Here is a 5664-nt window from a genome sequence, read left to right on the forward strand (position 1 = left end):
AATATTCGTCTCTAAACAAGAAGTTTTTTGAAAGCCACTAAATCTTAACTGATAAAACAACTACAACTTCAAAACGACAGCCTTCGGGATGTTGCATTTGGTACTCGTAGAACCCATGGACCCACACAACGAACGCTCCTATCAAAACGACGACGCCCCTCATATAGGGTGTATAATACAATCCTCCAATTCTCTTATCTATCTCTATAAGAGTATTCTGCATTGGCCGTCAAGCGATCTCCGAACTCGCGAAACCGTATGTGAGCTGAACCTGCATTACGATTCAAAGACACACTGATATGAAAGTATCCTTGGAGTCCTCCGTAAAACTCCTGCACTTCCATTAAAATGTTATCACGATAATAGTGATTCCTTATTAACCCTCACGCACAATCCTATCACCTACAACGGATGTCGTATTATTTATTTGTTAGAGTGATCAAGTACCGGGCTTGTTGGTCCAATAGGAAAACGGTAAGAGTGATCGTCGACGAGAGGCGCACTCTAACTGGAACATTCAAGGGAGTAGTTGGCTAAGCATGGGCGCCCAAGTGTGAATGGGGCGAGCTCATATAAAAGTGAACTAAATCTAAAATTCACTCATTCTCTCATTTGTGCAATTGAAGAGTGCTCTTGCTCCATCTCCATCTTCTTCTTCTTCATCTCCTTGTGTGTGTGTGTGTGTGTGTGTGTGTGTGCGCGCGTGCGCGTGCGCGTATATGTGAGAGAGAGAGAGAGAGTGCGATCGAGCATTGCGACGACAGCACGGCGGCGGCGAAGCAATTGAGCACGGCGCAGTGGCGGCTCCTTCTTTTTCGCGGTGAGGAATCCTCCATGACAGCAAGCGTAGAGCGGTGAGTGACACACCATCGTCATCTTTGAGCTTACTAGTTTAGGCTTGTTGTGTATTTGGAGCCATTTATGGCTCGCACACAGTGTATCGATAAGTTCCTTGCATTGACACGTGCGATAGACGCACACATTTTTGGCGCCATTGCCGGGGAATGCCATACACTAAGCTTGAATGGCACTCTGTGCTTCTTTTGTGGTGCAATTTCAATTGTAGGAAAGGTAGGGAAGGAAGGTGTATGTGTTGAGAAGAAGGATTTTGTTTTTGCTACAGTGTATTTCTTTGTTAATGAAGTTTTGAAAGGTGTTGTGTTTTCTCTGTGTGATGTAAAGTACAGTAAGTAGGAAGTATATCTGTTAGAGCTAATGAAGTGTGTTAGTGTGTAACAGTAGGTGTATTAGTTGGAAGTAGGTAGGTAGAGTGTGTGTGTGCTCGTGCGCAGACCGCAGCGACTAAAAATTTTAAAGGTAAGATCGGGATCGGGAATATCTCCCAAACCTAAGCCCAAGATCACGTTCAGGCTCAGGCCTCAGTCACCCTTTAAAATTACATATTTTAGCTTCACACGTAGCTAAAAATCGACTTTTTTTTGGACCAACGGAATTTCAGGTGACCGAACGTTGTGCTGTAAAGCACACCGCGACCCTCTGAGTGATACACTCGTTTCGAGCTTTCACACACTTTAATTAAAAAAAACGATCATTAAAAAACATTTTTAAAAAAACGAGTGAAAACGGACACCTAAAAAAGTAAGCGGTTAACCTTCGAGGTTATTCGCCGACGCTTGTAGGGTGTGAAAGGCACATGCATCTACGCTCTGGTCATGTGCTAGAGACGGAGCAACTAGAGAGAATTTCGACTTACTTGAGTTCTCATTATCCACCTACCTTAGGTTTCGGGCCCTCAAGGTAGTACAAACCAAGACCCAAACATAGCGGCTAGTAACTCTTCCTCTGACTACGACGTCATGGAGGGTTTCCGAATGCCTAATCCCGATAGCTCAAGTCAAGACATGCATGCCATGGGCCCGCGGTCCGAGCCGAGTGTGCTTAGCCACTTGAAGGAAACCTTTAGTAGAGCCACTCGCTCCGAACATGGAGCTAATGATGTAAATGAGGGGGGTGGGGAAGTAAATTCTCCATTCATGACCAACGTAGACCCTATGCCCTTAGAGAATGTGCACGTGAATACTTCATTCACTACACCTCTTGACTCTTCAGAACTATTCCCCTCCGAGGTCATATTACCCTATGGTAGAAGCCTTGCCGAAGTGCAAGAGGTTGAGCGATATATCATTGCGGCTAGGGAAAAGGAAGTCGAGAGCTTACGTAAGGCAGAGCAACAAAGAGAGTTAAAAGCGAAAGCCCCTATGTCAATATCCTTGCTAGGAGATCAATCGAGTGCTCCTGAGTTAGCAACCGCTAAGGGCCAACCCTTGGAAAGCAACATTGCATCTAGCTCAAAGGACACCCCTAGCACCCCAATCTTAGATGGAGTGTTCTTAAATGAGAACTAAGAGTACGAACTACAAACACAAACTCTAACCGACCTATACACAGGTCACACTTATCATGTGGGTTGGTTAGATGTCCTACAATCCACAATGGGTGCTACTAGTGTGGAGGATCAACAACAAAGAGTTTGTGAGGTTATCCATAGGGTCATCGAGTTAGAGAGATAGAACAAGGGGATCAACATGCCTTCAACAGGTCTCATGAGATTCTTGGATACAGGAAAGGCTAAACAACCAACCTTATCGCAAATGGAGACTCCCTCGGTAAGTCCGATGGATCCCCCATATGTTGTTTTGCCAGGGGTCTCAGTGCAATCTGAGCCTACAAGTGATAGCTTTACCTTTCCAAGTCTAGCTCATCTTTCCCTTGATGACACCACAGCTACCATGCCTATCCCAATGATGGGCATGCCAAGAAACACGCCATGGACCTCATTTGTTAGTAAATCACCGTTACATGGTAGCTCAATGCCTGCAACAATACCTACAAGTGTGTACCAATCATATACACCCATGGGTCCTCGTACTCATGTAATCCCTACCCCTCCCATTGTTTCAACGACCTATGCTCCACAACCACAACACCCAAGCTCTTATTTCCATGGGACCATACCGGCTAGCAGTAGCATGTCACATCCTACGTTTGCTATGCCCAGGGCCACCCATATGAACTTTGGGCTGCCACATGGCACAACACCGTACCAAACGTGGAACCCAAGGGCTTCCTATGTGCCAAGCCCAATGTCAATACCTACTCCACATGTAGTCTTTGGAGCGCCTTCACCCACTGTGCCTGCTCACTTAGGTGACTTGGCAACATTTGCTCAAGCTATTGGTCGGTCTATTGCTGAGAATATGCGTAACAAGCCTGATAGAGAGCTTAGAAGTAAGGCAGTACAAATAGCCAAGCTCACACAAAAATTTAGTGGAGACGGGGATGTGAGAAAGCATATCGAAGTGTTTGAACAAATATGAGATTCTCTAGGAGAACACAATGACCTGCATAAGAGTAATGCTTTAAGCCTAACCTTAAGTGGAAAGGGATTGGTATAGAACCCTAAGGGTGGAAGAAAAAATGATTTACCCTACTCTTAGGAGACTGTTCTTGAAAGAATACATATGAGAGGGAGTTCTTTGGGGTGTAGCCTTTTAGATCTAGAAAGCCCAACGAGAGGAAGGAGAGTCGATGAGAGACTTTATTAGTCGCTTGAAGCATTTGAATTCTCGTTGTAATCCAAATGAGCGCTTCAATAATAATCAATTGCTTGATAGATTCATTAGGGGATTACGACATGAGGATATCTACAATGGCCTAGTCATTAGAGGTATCACCACTTGGGAAGCAGTCACCACCAATGTGATCCAATTGGAGGATAATTTAATGATTCAAGGAGAAAGAGTGTCTGTTGAGCCTAAATCTATTAGCTGGCAAGCATCAGGCATCAGCTAATGATCCTAAAGCCTTATTGCTAAGGAGCCAAAGATATCTGAGATGACTTTAGCAGATCTCACCAAGGCTATTCAAGAGAGTCTTAGAGACAATCGTGCTCCGCAAAACAATCATATGTATCCAAGAAGGGAGAAAAAATGGTGCTCAGTATGCTATGGACCGCATAGTACCAGTGAATTCCCTACTTTTAGAGTAAAATTCAATGGGAATTGCAATGCATGTGGGAGGTATGGTCATCAAACTAAGGATTGCATAGTATTTAAGCGCGCGATGGCCAATAGACCAACCTTAGCATGGACAGACACACCTTGAGTGCCTGCATTGATGCCGGTCCCACCTCTTGAACAAACAACACAACACATGGTCCCTAGGGCCCAAAATTTTGTTCAAACAACACCCTTACCACCTCCAGTGCTAGGACCGCAACTTCAGTGAATCAAGTGGGTTGTGAGTCATCTATTGCTTGTTTGGAAGGCTATGAGGAAGATATAGATCCTAATATTGCCTATGGGATGGATGTGCTTGAAGAAAGTCCACAATACTACATGGAGGACTATTGGGGACAAGTCAAACCTGTATATCAAGTAGCTGCTCTTGCGGCAAGAGACCAAAATATCAATTACACTGCTAAGAGACCACCTCTTCAATGCTATGAGTGTGGAGGTCCACATCGTGTAGCCAAGTGTCCTATTAGGCTACAAAAGAATTCCACACTAATGCAAACCAATTAAGCGAGCACGTCTACAATGACGATACTCATGTGTAATCGATGTGGCATAGATCATTTGATTGCCCAATGTCCAAATAATCCAAATGCACCGAAGATCACGCCATTAAACTTGATTGAGGTTATCGAGCAGCCATCACAAAGTACACCTGTGGTACTAGTGAACGTACTCACACGATCGATGCTCCAAAAACAAAATTATATTCTTGAGGAAAGAGACACGGAATCAATTGCCCAATCTCAGAAAAAGAAGAAAACACGAAGGAAGAGATCGCAAAACGCAATGAAGTCAGACCCCAGTTCAAAGACCAACATAGGGACTGGTGATGACCCCGTATATATGAATGACGCTGAAGAGGATTCTGATTCAGCTGAAACCATGGAGAGAAAAACGACCACTAAGATAGAAACCAGCAAGGAAGATCTTCATGAGCCACAATGGCCAGGATCCAAGAAGAAGATAGGAACTTATCCAAACCCTACAGAGGAGATTGAGCGAGTCAAGCAATTAAGGAGTTTGGTAGAAGATACCCAAAGGGATCTAGAACCAGCACCTAGGTAGATCGAGATTACAGACACCGTGTTCCCTACGTAACAACAACCTCACCAAGTCTATAGACCCTTAGCCATACCTAGTGTCATCCAAGAAGAAAGTGACTTAAAGTCATGGGAAAGTGGGCATACTCACTTCTTGACAGAAAGAATGTTTACAGAGGGACTACCTGATCCTATCGAAGAAATGGAGATCCCATCTTCCCCACGTCAAGGGACTGAAGTCCAAAAGGTGCCGTTAAACATTGCCAAATTGATGGATTTCATGTCTTCAGAATTCAGAACCACCATCATGTCCAAACTATATAAAGACCCTGAGCTAGTCTCAGCTCTTCGAGCCTTCCTCAATGGAGAACTGAAGTTTGGGCTACTACAATTTTCACAGATGGATGGAGCTGGGGAGATGCCAATAGAGGAGGAACATTTAGATCCACAACCCAACTTAGATGAGAACCTTGTTATAGAAATACCTGTTAACAAGTTGGGACAATACTTTGAGGGTGATGAATCCAATGCGACCATACCAATCACTACTAAGGGATTAACTATGAAGGGAATCCTTGATGGTGGCG

Source organism: Adiantum capillus-veneris, chromosome 7 (genome assembly GCF_014529385.1).
Source record: "Adiantum capillus-veneris isolate H3 chromosome 7, ASM1452938v2, whole genome shotgun sequence".
Taxonomy (NCBI): Eukaryota; Viridiplantae; Streptophyta; class Polypodiopsida; order Polypodiales; family Pteridaceae; genus Adiantum; species Adiantum capillus-veneris.